Source organism: Camelus dromedarius, chromosome 17 (assembly GCF_036321535.1).
Source record: "Camelus dromedarius isolate mCamDro1 chromosome 17, mCamDro1.pat, whole genome shotgun sequence".
Taxonomy (NCBI): domain Eukaryota; kingdom Metazoa; phylum Chordata; class Mammalia; order Artiodactyla; family Camelidae; genus Camelus; species Camelus dromedarius.
In genome coordinates, this window is record NC_087452.1 from 18,161,513 (window position 1) to 18,180,085 (window position 18,573).

Genomic DNA, 18,573 nt, shown 5'->3' on the forward strand with positions numbered 1-18,573 from the left:
TCCTTGGGATTAAATCTTTATGGAAAACCATCATTCTTTACTTAGGCTACATTCCTTAAAATGGAATTCCTGAGTCAAAGGGCATACAAAATTTTTCCCATCTTTTGCTATGTTTTGCCAAAGTACTTTTTTAAAAAACTTACACCAACTTACACTTTCACTTAGGCTAGGCTAGGCTGACCTTTTTTTTCCCCCCTTACTTCCTTTGTGCAGCCAGATTGAGTTTCACGAGTTGACAAAATAAAAGTGGCATAAATCTAAAGCAGGACACAGAAATAAAGAGATAGGGGATCGTCTGTGGGAGAGGAGCCCTGATTCAGATGTTTTGTCTCCAGGGGCTTCCTGTGATCTGCTCCCCATGTAATAGTGAGAAATAAATCTCAAAAGTTCTGTAGAGCTAGCTGACACCAGTTATTAACCGCCTTCACGTGCGCCAGAAACGATGGTAAACCCTTCATGTGCATGGTCTGAATTAAGCCTCAGAACAAAACGGAACTGAGAAACTACGAGTGGCCCGGTGATGGTGGAGCTGGACCAGGACCGGGTCTCTTTGAACTAGAGTAGAAGTCTCACGCTGGCAGCCCCACGGTCTGTTTCCTTGGGGGCTCACACAGTGTGGCCCAGCACAGGGTTTAAAAATTTACTGACAGAGTTCCAAACATTTTAAAACTGGAAAATCTCACATAAAATCTATATTTAAAACATTGGAAAAATTGCAAGATCTAGGCACCCCGGGGTCATACTCCCGCTTGCTGACAGTGGGTGGGGTCGCGGGTGGCTTCTACCCAGGGGACACGCGTTCCGACAATCACATGATTGAGCTAAGATTAGCAACCACTCAGAAACTCATCCCCTTCAAAGCCATCGTAACTTTGTTGCTGGGACGAAGCAGAGATGTTGTGGGGAGAATGCGTGTCCTGCTTCCTCATCACAGTCCACTTCTCGTATTTATTTGCTTGCCTGAGTTTATTGCCCAGATGTTAACTCTGGGATGAGACAGGACTGAGAATAAGGAGGCAGATGTGGGTTCAGCCACCACTGTGACCCCCTACGGGCCCCAGAGAGCAGGATGCTTCACATGCTTACTCAGGTCAGGCACTACAGCGTGTAGCATGACTTGGTTTCTGGGCGTCAGCCTCTCTCTCCTTCCGTCCATCTTTCTCATTTGTGCCTTATTCATCACCTGAATTCCTTTTTAATGCGTGTCATCACAAGCTTCTTGGCCACATGGGTCTCCTTACTCCATCTTACCTTAGAAAATGAACTTAGAACCTGCACCCAAGGGGCCAGACCTCTGTCTCCTCCTTTTCTTAGTACCTCTTTGCCAAATGCTGTGCCCCACAGCTGGGCCGTGTACGCATCTCTCCCCAGCTCGGAGCTCGTGCACCCACTGGTTTCCTGCTGGGAATGATTCTGGCATTTGTGGCTAGAGGGCAGATGGGGGCTCTGACAGACCTAGTGGCTTTGGGAGGCAGAGCTTCGCTCTCTCAAGTCTTCACCCTGTGTTTTGTTTATGTAGAGCCGTATAGTGCAAGGAAATCACTCTTCCGTATATGTGCTCCCCGTATACCAGGCACCACGCCAAGGAAGGGGGCACCAGGAAGGAAAGGACAATGTGGGGGGTCCAGAGGTGCCAGCAAAGAGTAAAGACCAAATCCAAGTGTGGCATCTGCACAAGCAGAGACTAGATTCAGAAACACCTTGGGGCAGAACGAGCCATGTTAAAGAGACTTCTAAAAGGTGCTACAACCGAAGCCTTCCTGCCAGGAGAGAGCTCTTAAAAACACCGAGTCAGGTCTTTCAACACTCGTCTCATGCAAACCCCACTTCCTTCATAAGCCCTGACTGCTTCTGTCTTCAGCACACCCTCCCATCTCCAGACTTCTGGAACTGTGCAGTCCAGTACAAAAACCATCAGCCACATGGCCCTCCTGAGCATCTGAAATGTGGCGAGGCTGAATTCAAATGTAATGTCCATTATAAAATGTACACAGGGCTTGAAGGCTTAGTACACACACACACAAAATAGAATGTAAACTATGGCATTGAGGAACTCCTATTGCTTACATGTTGAAATGACGATATTTGGCTGTATTGGGTTAAATATATTAGTCTGTCTTTTTGCTTGCTTCTTTTTACTTTTATTAATGTGGCTACTAGAAAGTTAAAAATTACATATGTGCCTCTCATTTGTGGCTCAAGGGAGGGTCCCAGTGTAGAGCCACATCAAATAGAGCCAGCCACATCAAATGCACTCCTTTATGACTTTGCTGTGTGTTTGTTATATGTACATACGTGTGTGCATGTGCATGCATGTAGGTATGTTCCATATTCTCAGTCTCTAACTAGGTATAAGACAGGACGAATGTCTTGTTTCTCTGTGTTTCCTCACTCTCTTCCCAGCGCAGGTGCCCCTTTTGCTGTTAGAGATCCAGCGTGTGTTTGATAATGATCCTTTCATTCATTTGACAAATATGTGTTGAACCAGACTCTGTTCCAGGCTCCCCTGGGAACCTAAGAAACTTTAACTCAGTAGCTGGCATAGATAAAAGAAGGAAGGAATCACTGACTTTGTTTCACAGATCAGGAAGTTGGGGTGGAAAGTTTAAGTGATTGGCTCAATGTCACCCACTAGGTAAGTGGCAGGAAACAGGATTCCCACACTTTTTTTTTGTCTGGGCCAAATCATGTGCCCTTTCCACCTCAGCATGCTGTGACCCTTTTAAGGGTTCTTCAGCCCAGCCCAGTTGCTCCCTAAATCCTGTCTTGTTTGTATATACGCACTTGTTACCTTGTTTGCCAAGAGTCCATCTTTCCCAATAGGCTTCACAGGCGGACAGAAACCATTTATCTGCTGATCCCTCTTGTGTCCCCGGTGCCCCACACATGCCCAACACCTAGTAAGCACTTAGTAGACGTCTGTTGAAGATATTTAGTAATAAACGATGGTGCCTTCTTCCTCCCACTGTTGTAAAATTCATGTTGAATTCCATTTTCCTGGAGAGGATACAAATTGGAATAAAACTCTATAGCTGTTTTCTCAACAACTGTCATATTGTAAGCATTCGTTTTCATTTAGCGCTCCATAAGGCGAAAAAAGAAATCCATTTAGAATCCGGGGAAGAAGTCATTCTCTTTCCCTGCTGCTCTCTGTGCGTTATGTTAGCTCACCAGCATGATAAAACCAACCACCTGTCTTTTGTCAGGGTAGACTGTGCATCTTCCTAACAGCTGTGTGCCAGCTGTTGCCAGGGCCCTGGTACAAACCTAAGACTGGGGGAGTTTTTAAAATTATTTTGGTGTAGCTTATTTATCACGGAAGTATCTGAATGGATTGTACATGCCAGGACTACCTACCTCATGGTTGTAAGACAGGAAACCATCCTGCCCACCAGAGAAGAAAAGTAGCCAGGCAGGGAGAGAGGAACACGGAGCTCCAGACCCCAAGGAGTGGTTACTGCTCTCAGCTATGTCATCACTGCCTCTGTAACCCTGAGTGAGCCTGGTGTGGAAAGGTCATTGTAGCCCTTCCGGTTCCTGGCAGCCCTGAGGTGCAGAGCTCTGAAGGGACCGAGACTTGGAGGGAACTGGCCAGTGGCCGTGTTCTTTCTGAAGCTCCACTAGGGGTCGTCATCTGGGCTTCATGGGGAAGGGGACTGTAGCCTTGTTTCTTGGGACGTTACCCAGAGCTCTGAGACAGTGGCTGGGCTGTGGGCATTTCTTCTTAGTGGTTAGAACCCCAGTATGTGGCTCTCCAGCCAACTGTTTAAATTTGGATATCTCTGGGCTAGTGTGGTTTCGTGGAGAAGGCCACTGGAGAATGACTTTTCCTGGCAGATGTACTAGTAGGTGAAATAAAGCCACAGAACTAGTTTATTCTCTTTAAATAATAAAACTGTTTGTATAGATGAATGTCCGAAAGGATATAATGACGATGGTTCGTGTTCATTGAGTGTCTACTAACTACCAGGCACTGTGTGAAATGCTTTGCAAATTCCATCCCACTTCATTCTCACAACAGCACTTAGAGATCAGTGTCCCTATCATCCCCATTTTACTGACAAGGAAACTGAGGCTGAAGGAAGTTTAGTAACTTTCCCATGGTCAGATTCTTGTCAAGCACATAAGCCAGGATAAGAAGCCAAGTGTATGACTTAAAAAGCAGCCCTCTTAAGAGAGAGGGACATGTTAAAATGCTACCTCAAGGAATCAAACAGATAAATCCAGAATTTTGGACATTCTATAGGACAGTTGCCCTGGTTTATTCCACAAGTCAAGGGCATGGTGTTGGGGAAGGAGAGAATTAAGAAACATAACAAGTAAATGTGATTTATGGACCTTGTTTGGATTGTGATTCAAAGATACCAACTGTAAAAAGAGATTTTATTTTATTTTCTGTTGAAGTACAGTCAGTTACAATGTATCAATTTCTGGTGTACAGCATAATGTCCCAGTCATGCATATATATATACATATGTTCGTTTCCATATTCTTTCTCATTGAAGGTTATTACAAGATACTGATAGTTTCCTGTGCTATACAGAAGAAATTTGTTTTTTTTAATCCATTTTTATATGTAGAATTTAACTTTGCAAACCAAAGAGACTTTTGAATCATGGAAATTTGATCACAGACTAAATGTGAGATGATACCAAAGAATTATTGTTAATTTTGTTAAATATGATAATGGCCTAATGATTACATGAAAAAGTATCCATATTTTCTAGGAATGCATATTGAAGCATGGGGGGTGGTAAATGATATTTTTTCTTACATTTGATTTAAATTGTTTTGGCAAAGAAAAGCAAAAAAGGAATAGATGATACAAGCTCAAAATGTGGATAATTGTTGAATGTCAGTGATTTGGATTTGGGGGTTCATTATCTGTTGTCTCTGTTTTTGTGTGTGTTTAAAATTTTTCATTAGAAAGGGAAGAGAATAGAAACAACAAAACCCAATGCAGCCCTCTTAGCTTCTGCATCAATCTGCCCCGCCCAAAGTTTGCTAGCCATTATCTCAGAGCCTTAGGATGAGAGGTGATTCAGCAATTTTTTTTCTTTGTGCTTTTCTAAGTTTTCAAAATGTTCTGCATCAGACCTGGGTAACTATTGAAAATAGGGAGAAAAGTCTTAAAAAGAAAATAAATAACAAGACGGTGAATCTGGAGTCTTGAGTCAGAAGATCTGAATTTAATACCCAGCTGTTTTTAGTAGCTGGTGTGACCTTAGGCTGGCCATTACACTTGTCTCTGCTGTGGTTTCCTTTTCTGTAAATTGTGGTCGCTGGACTGAAAGATCTGTAAGATTCCTTCTAAGTTGAAAGTCATATACATTTATTTGGGCAGAGGTTAGTGGGTAGTATCTAGTTGATGCATTCATCAGTTTTTTATCCTCTTGGGAGGTGATGATTATTTAAGAGTTAGAAACTCTTTGGGGACCACGTGTTATAAAAAAATTCACAGTGGTTCTTGTGTGAGTGCTCTAGAAACAAAATAAGCTCACTTTTATTAGAGCCATGAGTTTCTCAAAACAAATGTGTTAGAACGCGATCTTGGTTGTCATCATGGAAGTCTTCCTTTCGAGCTTGGCCGTTTCTGTATCATCCATTTCTATCATCAGTGTCTGTCTGGTTGTCTAGTTTAAATTTAGTGGTTTTGTGGTGCTGAAGTTATGATAGGAATGTTAGAGTTAAAATTCATGGTTTTTATTAATTTGGTTGCATTTATAGATCTTGAGAGGCCTTGGGGTGATAAAAATCTGAGTTATACATTGCATTAAGCAGAGTTATATAAAGCCTGTTGAATATTAATTTTGTAATGATTCACCTTACAGTTTTACAAGACTAGATATAAAAAGATACTGTGAGTAATTGAGCTCATGGTCTATAAAATGAAGACTAGGGAAGAAGGTATAATTGGAAGTGAAGAGAGCAAAGCTTTTTCCTTCTCTGCTAAGAGCAAGTTAATTCAATCCCAGACCCTTCCTGCAAATTCAGGCCCCCTAGTTTCTTAGAGCATTAAATGAATACATAGTAAAAAATACAAAGCTAATAAAATGTGGATATTCTCAACCATATTGCTGTTTTCATTATTTTTAGTTTAGCCTGTAAATAAACGTGATCTTTATAATCTGAATATTTTATAAGTCATTTTCCAGGTTATATGTTTCAAAAATTGTTTCTAAAATAAAGCAAGTTCTTGCATAAGAGAAGTGAAATCACTTACATCTCTTACCTCTCAAATTGCTCTTTGCAGAAGTTACACAGATGGGCAATAAGCATGTTAAAAAATGCTCAGCATTGTTAGTAGCCTCAAGGAAATGCACATTCAAACCACAATAAGATACCACCTCATACCTTTTAAAATGGCTAAAATTAAAAGACTGACAATACCAAGTGTCAGTGAGGACATGGAGCAACTGAAACTTTCATACACTGCTGGTAGGAATATAAAGTGATAAATCCACTTTGGAACACAGTTTTTAGTTTTTATTAAATTGAAAGTACCCTTATCATAGGACCTAGCCATTCCACTCCAAGATATTCATAGAAAAGAAATGAAAATATATGTCCAGGCAAAGATTTGTACTGAAATGTTCCTGTAGCTGCATTAACAATAACCCCTAATATGAACCAATCCGAATATCCATCAGCAATTACCGGTAAGGGGTTAATATCCAAAATATGGAAACAGCTCGTATAACCCAACAGCAGAAAAACAACCTGATTTAAAAATTGGCAGAAGACCTGAATAGGCATTTTTCCAAAGAAGATGTACAGATGGCCAACAGGCACATGAAAAGATGCTCAACATGGTTAACCGTCAGAAAAATGTTAATTGAAACCACAATGAGATACCACCTCACACTTGTTAGAATGGCTGTTATCAAAATGATCACAAATAACAAATGTTGGCAAGAATGTGGAGAAAAAAGAACCCTCATACTCTGTTGGTGGGAATGTAGATTGGTACAGCCACTATGGAAAACAGTGCAGAGGGTTCTCAAAAAATGAAAAATGGGGCTACCATATGACCCAGCAGTTCCACTCTTGGGTTTATATCCAAATAAAATGAAAACACCGATTCAAAAAAATGCAGTCACCCCAGTGTTCATAGCAGCATTATTTATTTAGTTGTCAATATATGAATGCAACCGAGGTGTCCATCAACAGATGAGTGGGTAAAGAAGATGTGATATATATAATACATATATACATACACATACACACACACACACACACACACACACACACAATGGAATACTACTCAGCCATAAAAAGAATGAAATTTTGCCATTTGCAACTACTTAGATGGCCTTGGAGGGCATTATGCTAAGTGAAATAAGTCATACAGAGAAAGACAAATACTGTATGATATCACTTACATGTGAAATTGAAAAATACAGCAAACTAGTGGATAATAACAAAAAAAGAAACAGACTCACAGATATAGAGAACAAACTAGTGGTTACCAGTGGAGAGAGCAGTGGGGAGTGGCAAGTTAAGGGTAGGGGCTTAAGAGGTGCAAACTATTGTGTATAAAATAAATAAGCTACAAGAATATATTGTACACACAGGGAATATAGCCAATATTTTATAATAACTATAAATGGAATATAACCTTTAAAAATTGTGACTCACTCTTATGTACGGCTGAAACTTACATAATTATGTATTAACTGTACCTCAAAAAACAAAAAAACCCATCAGCAGATGAACAGGTAAACAAATTGGGGTCTAGTCATACAACAGGATACTGAAAAATAAAACAAAACAACAAAAAAGAACAAGCTACTAATATGTGTGATAACATGGATAGATCTCGAAGATATTTTGCTGAGTCAAAGAAACCAGATGCAAAAAAATTATATATATTCAGATTGCACGATTTCATTGGTATGAACTTCTGGAAAAGGCACATCAATATATAGTGACCAAATGCAGATCAGTGGCTTCCTGGGGCAGAGGTAGGAGGTAAGAGGGGGACGAGGGTATGAAGGGACATGAAGGAACTTTTCAGGGGATGAAATGCTCTATACCCTGATTGTGGTGGGAGGAACAGCAGTATATATATTTGTCAAAATCCAATGAACTGAACACTTAAAATGGGAGTATTTTATTGTATTGAAATTATACCTCAGAAAAGTTGATTTTAAAAATGCCTTCTGCAGTCTCTCTCTGGTTGGTTCATTATCATCTCTAGACGGTGACCTAAGATCATAATTCTAAATCAGGTTTTGGTATTTACTCATCTTGGGATCATGAGTCTCATGCTTGCAAATATAAAATAGATTTAATAACTACATTTGGCTAACCTTTTGGAATTGCCCTGAGAAACAAAAAGGTGATGAATGTGTAAAAGTGATTTTGGAATGATGGTACTAGGCAGAAAATTGGCTGTGACTACCACTCTGTAGTTCACTCTGCAAGTCAGAGTGAAATTACCTTGAAATGGGGCCTATTTAATATTTCAGTTAGTTGATCATCTTATCTGGGTCCCAGATGAACTCTCCCCATGTTGAACGCCTGGCTAGAGCCCAGAGAACCCTAGCAAATTTCCTGAGCACTTTAAAAATATCTGCCCGCCTCAGTCCACGTGATATAAATGATCAACTCACTCAGACTCCGAGCCCGTCACTTCCAGCAGTGACAGTCTGCATATTTGTTCCCCCAAGTCAAGACACACTGTACAGCTGCTCTTAGCTTGTCAACCAGGTTAAAGTTTCATTTGACATCTTCGAAGAATCTTCTGTTTCCAGAGCAATGAGCTCTGCTTTGGAGACTTAACCTAGTTTGGGGAGTACAGTGAAGATTATTATAGAGAAAGAGATGTCTCTTCTGCAAATAAACATCTTGTCTTCACAGTGAGGAATTGCATTTGACTCTGCGTGGACAGGGAGCATTCCTGTCCATTCCAAAAGCTGGGCCCCGATTTAATCTGAAACAACACACACATTCATTTGACAAAAAGTCACCAAGTATCTACTCTGTGCATTACCTAAGTAAGCAGTGGGGACAGCAAGTAAGAAGGGGCTTGACACAGGAAGGAAGAAAAAGGAGGCTCATGTGAGATACACTGAGAGTGGGGGGAAGATTGTCATAAAACGAAGTCTGAGAGGTGATGAGGGGATGGAGTTGATGTTTTATTCCTTGAAAATAAGAAGACACTGAAGAGTTTTAAGCAGAGGAGAGAAGTTACCTGATACATAGATACATACAGCCACCATGTGAAGAAGAGATTGACGCAGGGGTCAAGTGAGGAAGTTAGTAAGAAGGCTGTGAAAGTGGTGTAAGGGCAAGATGATAGTGGCTTGAACTAGGAATGGCACTGGATAAAAGGAGATACGAACAAACAGAGGGGGCGTGTTTTAGAGGCAGTGCGGCTAGGATTTGATGAATGGGAAATAGGATGATGAAGGAAAAGAATGCATCGTTTAGTGGCCTGAGCAACCAAGAGGTGATGGGAGTCTTTCTTAGGAGACCACCTGGCGTGCTTGGTTAGGGTGTCTGCCTTCTTGGTCCTCCGTTAGAGCAGTGACCAAATTGCTCTGATGCCCGGAACGGCAGTAAGTATTTGTAAATATCCTGTGATGGGAATGCTGATTGTAAAGACCATATCATCTCCCTTCTGTGCTTCTCTAGACATGCTAATAAGTGGGTGCTGAAAATGTCGTGATCTTTTAATCACAGCCTTCTTTTCATAAAGCCATTTTCAGCAGACACCAGTTCAGGGCAAGAGCCAAACCCTCTCTGGCTGCTGTTGTTTGTTGCTGGTGTGTCACTATTCACAGCATGCACCATGCAGGGGGTGGCCTCTGAGGAATTTACTTTTGCTTTGGGAGACTTTTGGGAAGGTTGCCTATTTTTGTTGATGATGGCTTGGGAATTACTTTGTCAGGAATTTTGAAGCCCAGACGTCTAAAAAAAATTACAAGACAGTATTAAATATTTAAGTATGCTAATTTCTTTATGTGGTATGAGATTTTGGCTGAGATTGGATCTTTGGGCTGTTGAGTTCCGTGTTTACCGTCTTGTATAGTCATAGATCCAATTTTGCCTATTAAAGCAAATTCTAAATTTCTTTCAGTCTGTTGGATTAGCATGTGTTGAGATCTTGTATCTTTTATATTCACAGGGAGTACAGTAGTGAGCTTAGCTCTGAACTGGAAACATCTTAGCTTGTGAAAGTCATGTTCGAGTAACAATGAGAAATATCTTTTAAAATGTTTTGGGATCATTTTCTTTTCCATTATAAAAATAATATAAGCTCATCGTAAAAAAATTGGGAGGTACACAGTGAAAAATCTACCTAAGTCCAATCACAAAGATATCCACGTGACCTTAAAGTTTCTCACAAAATGGAAGAGCTGGAAGGGGCTTGTTTGGATACTTACAGCTTCTCATTTTGCCTGTGCAGAAGCTGAGGCCCAGGGCGGCATGGAGTCTAGAACCCAGGTTTCCTCACTACTACTCTTGAGCTGCTTCCCTGACTGTTTATATGGCTTCATAAGTGCTTCAGATTCTTGGGGTCTCAGCGGAGGGTGAGAGGATCTGCTCCACCCTATTCTAGAATTAGATGGCCTGTGACCTAGCTTGTCACTGAGCAGACATGTGGCTCCATCTGCCCCCTGGTGTTCGGGGGCTGAATGGTCTTTCTTTTTGTTTCTTCCCTTGTGATCCTTTTTTTTTTTTTTTTTTTTTTTCAGTTTTTTTTATTGAAGTGTAGTTGATTTACAATGTTACTTTCAGGTGTACAGCAAAGTGATTCAGTTATACATATACATACATATATATTTTTTCTTTTCAGATTCTTTTCCATTACATGTTATTACAAGGTATTGAATATAGTTCCCTGTGCTCCACAGTAGGTCCTTGTTGTTTATCTATTTTATATACGGTAGTGTGTATCTACTAATTCCAAACTCCTAGTTTATCCCTCTCTTGCCCTTTCCCCTTTGGTAACCATAATTTGTTTTCTATGTTCATGAATCTGTTTTTGGTTTGTAAATAGAATTCCTTGGCATTCTTAAATAAGGATGGTATTAAATCACATTGACCTAGGTGAGTATTTCTCAAAGAATGGTTTTTAGACCACCCATATCAGAATTATCTAGGGTGCTTGTTGAAAATAAAGACTCCTGTGCCCCAACCTAGGTTGGTGGAATCACAACTTCTAGGGGTGGGACTGGGAATCTGACTTAAACTCAGATCCCAAAGATGACACTTAAGAATGACAAGGTTAGTGGATTTCACTAGATCAAAATGTATAACTTCTACACTAAATAGCACCATAAAATTAAAAGATAAGCAACAAACTCAAAGAAGATATTTTCAACCCCAAATAACTGGGAAAAAAAAAAGCTAAGTTTCTAGACTCTCTAGCAAACTCCTACAAATTGATAAGGAAAACTCAAACTACCCACTAGGAAAAAATGGGCAGCTTATTAACAGGCATTTCCCTAAGGGTGGGGGGACAGGAGTTTGTCACACTATCCTTTGTGTATTGCTGTGTTTTTACCCCGTCCTTGGGCTGCAGAATAGAGAGTGGGTGGGGTGGGAGGAAGGATGAGTGTGGGGATGTGGAGCAGTGCTGGGAGCAGTGAGCACCCCAGCTTCCCTGCTGATACTGCTTTTTTTTTTTTAGAATCAGACTGTTTATTATAGCTTTCCTAGTAAGTCAGATTTTCATGTATTTATACAATAATAATAGATCATATAACTTATAGTTATTTGGGTATTTACTGCGTGCCAGACATGCATGATTTACACACATCATTTCACTGAATTCTCAGCAACAACCCTAAGAGCTGGTGCCTTTGTTTGGGTTTCCCCCCAGAGGAGAACTTGAAGGATTTGGAAGAGTCATTTATTTGAGAATTTAGAGCAGGAACATAGTGAAGGATTGGGAAAGGGACTTGGGAAAGGGAGGAAATCTAATAAAGGATGCTATGATGGGCTGGTTATCACTGGGCGTAACTGGATCTCAACTTTTACTGGTTTGGCTGAGTGTCAGTTAGGAGGTGTCTTGATTTCTGATTCGCATCCCAAACCTATAGTTATAGAAAATAATTTGTCTGACCTGGTTTCTTTCTTGGAAACCCATTTTATACGATTATATATATATTTTTTAATTGATGTACAATATTATGTAAGTTTCACGTGTACAACATTGTGATTCACAATTTTTAAAGGTTATATTCCCTTTGTAGTCATTTAAAAATACTGGCTCTTTTCCCTGTGTTACACGGCATATCATCATATTATTCATTTTGTGCCTAGTAGTTTGTACCTCTTAATCCCCTACCTCTATCTTGCCCCTCCCCTCTTCCACGTCCCCCTGGTAACCACTAGTTTGTTATTACATCTGTGAGTCTGTTTCTTTTTTTGTTATATTCCCTAGTTTGTTGTATTTTTCAGATTTCACGTATAAGTGATATCAGACAGTGTTTGTCTTTCTCTGACTTATCTCGCTTGGCATAATGCCCTTCAAGCCCAACCATGTTGTTGCAAATGGCAAGATTTCATTCTTTTTTTTATAGCTGAGTAAGATTCCATTGTATACATACACCACATCTTCTTCATCCATTCATCTGCTGATGGGCAGATGCTGCTGATACTACTTTGAACTCCAAGAGGATGTGCCCAATTTTTGCTTCATTTCTCTCTTGCCCCAAAGTTCTTCTTAGAATAACACTCCCCCCCGTTGCTTCCTCTGTCTTCTGAGTTATGAAATGGTCATCTAAGCAAACCAAGAATTTGACAGCTGCTGGTTTTTTTTTTTTTTAAACAAAATGAGATGTTCAACTGATGTCTCAACAATAATAAGTCCTCCTTACCCCGTCCCTCTAGTTATGCTCCCACACCTTTTTTTTCCTGAGCATTTTTATTACTGTGATAAAATACACATAACAAAAAAATTACCACTGTAACTATTTTTAAATGTACAGTTCAGTGGCATTAAGTACACTCACATTATTGTGCAGCCATCACCACCATCCTTCTCGAGGATCTTTTTCATCAGCCCAGACTGAAACGCTGGTCATTAAACAATAACTTCTCATTCCTTGGTCCCCTCATCCCCCAATGACCTCTGTTCTACTTTCTGTCCCTATGAATATAACTATTCTAGGAACCTTATACAAAGGGAATCATACGATATTTGCCCTTTCAGATCTAGCTTAGTCCACTTAACAATGTTTTAAAGAGTCATTCACATTGTAGCATGTATCAGAATTTCATTCTTTTTAAGAATGAATAACTATTCCATTGTATGGATGTACCACATTTTGTTTATCCATTCATTCATTGATGGACTCGGGTTGTTTCCGCCCTGTGGCTGTTGTGAACAATGTAACATAATGCAGCTATGAACACGGTATACAAATATCTATTCGAGTCCCTGCTTTCAGCACTTTGGGGTACCCACCCAGAAGTGGAACTACTGAATCGTGTGGTTAATCTTCTGAGGAACTGGCAAATTGTTTTTCACAGTGGCTGCACCATTTTATATTCCCATCAGCAGAGTACAGATGTTCCGGTCTTTCTACATTTTCACAAACAACACTTGCTATTTTCTATTTCTTAAAGTTTTTTTTTTTTTTTTTGAAGTTTGAAAATACATATATATTTTCTAGACCCTGAGAATCCTACAATAAAGATTACTGATGGACATGGTTTAAATCAGGAGTTGGCATACCGTCTCTGTGAAGGGCCAGGTAGGAAATACTTTTGACCTTGTGTCTCCGTCATGACTCAGCTGTGCAGTTGGAGCTCCGTAGCAACCGGAGACAATCCATAAATGAATGAACATGACTGTGTGTCCATAAAACTTTATTTAAAAAAGCAGGCAGCAGGCTGGATTTGATTTGTTGCCAGTAGTTTTCTGACCTCTGGTTTAGACTCTTGTGACCAAAGTTTACTTAATTATGGTCCCTCCTTCTTTTTTTTCAAAAAACCTAAAACCTGCTCTAGAGTCTTGGATTCTTGAATTCAAGTCATAGAGGGCTGCAACGCTTCGTGAATGGCAATGAAGCTTAGTGACATAGCAAGTTGTCACTTTTCTAATGTCTGGATTTTCATTGCTGTGGCACCAGAACTAGGTACTTAGTGGGTATGATGGGCTGAATTGTGGTGTCCCAAAATTCACACGGTGAAGCTCTAACCCCTAACGCCTTAGATTCTGACTCTATAGAGAGATAGGGCCCTTGAAGAGGTGATTACGTTAAAGAGGCTGGTAGGTTGGGCCCCAATCCAATCTGACTGGTGTCCTTGTAAGGAGAGAAAATTTGGACACGAAAAGAAACACCAAGGATGTACGTACACAGAGAAAAGAGCGAGTGAAGAGGCAGCAAGAGGGCAGCCGTCTGCAAGACAAGGAGAGAGGCCTTAGGAGAAATGGACCATGCCAGCACCTTGATCTTGGACTTCCAGTCTCCAGAACTGTGAGAAAATAAATGTTTGTTGTTCAAGCCACAACTTTTTCTTACGACAGCTCAAACTAACACGAGGTGACTGTAACTCGTCCATCCTAACTTGTTGAGACCTTGTCCTTCTTTGCTCATCCTCACATACCTAACATCACGGGAATCTTTCACTGAATTTTGTGGGTGAAGTTACAGGCTATGCTCTAATTGCATTGGCATATTTGGTGTGTATGAAGATCTTATGACATATCCCTAACCCATGTTGAGAGTCATTGTAGAATATATTCCCGTAATGCTCTTAGCTCACCTTTTCTCTCTTTCTAGTCTCCTTCTAAATGCTGCCCATTCTGTTTCTACTACTGGGCTCTATAAATATAATATAAATAGGTGCATATGTCCTTGGTTTATAGTGCTGTTTGTCGCAGGCAGGAAGTCAGTGGCATGGGGCCGTGGAATCAGAGAATTTACTAGCAGTGTGTAGCCTCAGGCAAGAGATCGTACTTCCCAGACTCAGCTTCCTCATCTTCACCGTATAATAATACCTGTATTATTTTTGGAGTTCCTAGACACATTAGAGGCAATGTAAGTGATGTGCCCAACCATGGCCCAAGGTGGGCACTCAGTAAATGGTAGTTCTCAAGGCAATCAAGAAGTATTTCTCTTTTTTCAGTCCCTGTGATCTGAGCTATTAGAAGCTGTTCAGCCTTTGTTAACACAGCCAGAACAGTAAGGGCCTTAACTGGCTCCTTATACATGATGCTGGACGCTGCTTGTTAAATCATTATTTACAAGGCTTAACCCCTCAAGGAGCTTTTGTCGCCTGGCGGACACGTGACAGTTGTGGAGAGATGCTTCAAAAAAGCAGAAAAGAGGCTGAGTCATCCCAGCACCGGGTCTCCCTGTGTCCATCAGCTTTCTCAGATCACTGTTTCTCCCTGAGCCTCATTGATCTCATCTGTAAAGTGGGGGCTCAGACTACACCACATCTCTAGTCGGTTCTTTCTAAAAGCTCAGTCATTCACCTTAAAGTCGTGGGGACCAAGGGGATGGCCGGCTGTGAGAGGTCTTCATTCTACTTTGGTATGACCCAAACTGCTACCCCATCACCGGGAGTACTCTCTATCAAGGTTCAATTTCACTATTTAAATTTAATGTCGTTGGCATTTTAATGTTTAATTTTAAACACGGAACATAAAATTAGCTTCTTATTAGCTTTAAGAGCTGTTTACCTCCTCAGAGGATACTGACTACAAGAAACTCCCAGCTTACACCATGCTCTTGTTGTTGCTGAGTTTCTGGAGTATCTAGTTTCTGTTAGAAAAGATGGATCTGTCAGATGGTAGCCGTAAGCAGAGGTGCCTGAGAAGGAAATGTACCGAGTTCTTTCTGCTCCCTGCTGCCGTCACCCACCTCACACCTGCGTCCACATCTGGGAAGAGTTGAGGGTCAGGTGGGCTGGTATGGCGGGTGCCCTGGGGATGGTGCAACAGGGGCATTTCATTGACCCACGTGGCAGAGTAATGAAAGCCAATTCTGCTGCGTCTGCCTCCCCTTCGTGTCCGGCTTTCGCACACTGCTCCCTGTGAAACAGTTTGGGCCCACACTTGACAAGGGAGAAGCGTGCTCCCTGACTCCAGGAGAGCTTCTGGGGAAGAGCTGTTTCCTTTTCTTTTATAGGGAGAATGATAAATACATATAAATGAGTGCATCTTATGGCGCAATACACACACTGCGTTTCATCAGTATTCATGACACATGCTTCACTCTCTGCACAACGGACATCTGTTAAAAACGAGATTCAGAAGTGTCATCCCGGTTTTAGTAATTCTGAAACACAGACTCCGAGGTGATGTTTTATTGAGTTCTCCTGCTCTGACAGCCCTGGTTGTACAACTGACTGTAGATAACTTTTACTGCTTCAGAATCTCCTCCAGAGACAGAAACCTAACTCTCTGTGTTCAATGAAATGAGCATTACCTAAGAAGCCAAATCAGTATCAAATCTTTCCTTGTTAAGGTGAATAGCCTCTTTGCAGCTGTATTTTGAGATAGCTCGAAGTCTCATCTAATTAGGTGAATTTCTAAACCTGTGGTTAAACTCTAACCAACCCAGGGGAAAATTAGAAATATATTAGAAGTGTCACTGATCTGAGATTTCTGGTTCTTGCCTATGTGTCTACAGAAAAGCAAGGAGCTTCTCCCTTCTGTGTTACAGGTTTTGATGAGAAATTCAGAAGAAAGAATGTGTGAAGGAAAAAGATGACATCTGTGCCTGGCAAACAAAATCCAAAGATTGTTACAGTGAAAACAAAAGGAAGGCAAGACAGTACTTACTAGTTCAAGGTAAGCGGACATCTCTGTAACTGCTGAACTCTGGTATGTTAGAACAGAGAAGCGGGTTTGTGCGAGTTTGTGTGTGAGTGTACGTTGGCTTGTCAAGTGAAGATATCACTAAATTGTACACTTAAAAATGGTTGAAATGGTAGGTTTTTGTCATATATATTTTACGATAATTAAAAAAAACTTCAAAGAAAAATCAAATGAACAGACAAAAAATGAAAGCAGGTAAACACATACATGGGTGTCCATGCACTCCATATATAGTCTGCAAAGATGTGTTGATGGTGGTTATGTCCCATAGATGGAATTGAGAAAGAACAGAAGAAAATTTGATCCTATATGCATGTATATTTTTGGCATTTTTCACAGTGAGCATATATTTTATAATTTTTTTAATTGAAGGTTTTTTTTTTTAAGTCAGCCTGACCTGTGGTAAAACCTTAGAGCTGGTACAATTTTCTAGCTTGTACAACCAAAGCAATCCTGAAGGTCTGTTTGCCATTGAACTTGCTTGCGTCTAACATCCCTGTGTAATGTTTAACCTAGAGTGAGAATTTAATTATAGCTTAAAACACAGAATGGTTTTCCTTTTCTAGATTAAATTATATCTTATGGAAAAACAGGCTCTCAGTATAGAAAGAATGTGGACTTCTGACTCCCTCACTGAGGGGTAACTCCTCCATCTAGTAATTTACTGCAAAGCAAGATGTTTCTATTTGTAGTTTTACATTCCTTTCTTTGGTATTTAAGGCATATTGGCTATAAAAAAAAAAGAGCCTCAACCTCAGAACACCTAGAAATTTTTATGCATAATAAGAGTTTTTTTTAAACCCTAATAAATTGTTGCAGAAAAATACCACTTTAATGGGTCACCCATTTTACCAAAAGTAAACCCTATAATAGGGTGATAAGTTTGTGTAATTAAAAGGAAAGTCTGAAAGGATGCACTTACCAGGCTATGTTGGGAACCTCGAGGAGATTATCTGATGGATGGCATCAGATGAAAGATTATTTACTTTTTCTTTACATATCTGTGTATTGTGAACTGTTACAACTAAGGCCTTTTCTTGATCACTTCATCAAGGTATAACTGACCTACAATAAACTACATGTCTTTAAAGTGTATAATTTGAGAAAAAAAAATTCAATGAGGAGATGGATATTAACCAAGCTTATTTGGTAATCACTCCCCAATATGTGTATGTCGAGTCATTATGCAGCACACCTTAAACTTATACACAGCTGTATGTCAATTATATCTCAGTAAAACGAGAGAGAGAGAGAGAGAAATGGGCAAATGATGAAACAGACAAAATAAGACAGGATCCTCGGAGAACTATAAGTGTCTTGCTTTGTATTGAACGTTCAGCATCGCTTAGGCAATAAAGTAAAGCAGCAGCTCAGAGCTGAGAAGCCCCAGAATGAAAAGATTTTTAAATGAACTGTACATTTCGATGTTTTGACCTACACATATACCCTTGAAACCATCACCATAATGAAGACAATGGAGACATCCATCGGAAGTCTCCTCGTGCCCCTTGCTAATCCCACCCTCCTGCCCTCCCAGCCCCTCTCGTGCCCCAGGCAACCACTGATCTTGTTTCTATTACTGTACATTAGCTTGCATGTCCTACAATTTCATATAAATGAAATCACTCACCTTTTTGCCTGGCGTCTTTCACTCAGCGTAATTATTTTGAGATTCATCCGTGCTATAATGTGTATGGATATTTCATTCCTTTTTATTGTTGAGTTGTATTCCATTATAGGAATAATCCCTCATTTGTTTATTTATTCACCACAGATGGACATTT

The 18,573-nt window shown here is 40.3% G+C and overlaps 1 protein-coding gene across 1 annotated transcript in view; it reads left to right on the plus strand.

Annotated features, from left to right (window-relative positions):
* FRMD4B (FERM domain containing 4B) overlaps positions 1-18,573 on the plus strand; it is a 284,910-nt gene that overhangs the window by 62,951 nt on the left and 203,386 nt on the right. Inside the window, exon 2 of the mRNA XM_064496320.1 lies at positions 16,635-16,762. The gene's annotated coding sequence lies outside the window, so the exon portion shown is untranslated. The remainder of the gene's footprint in view (positions 1-16,634; positions 16,763-18,573) is intronic.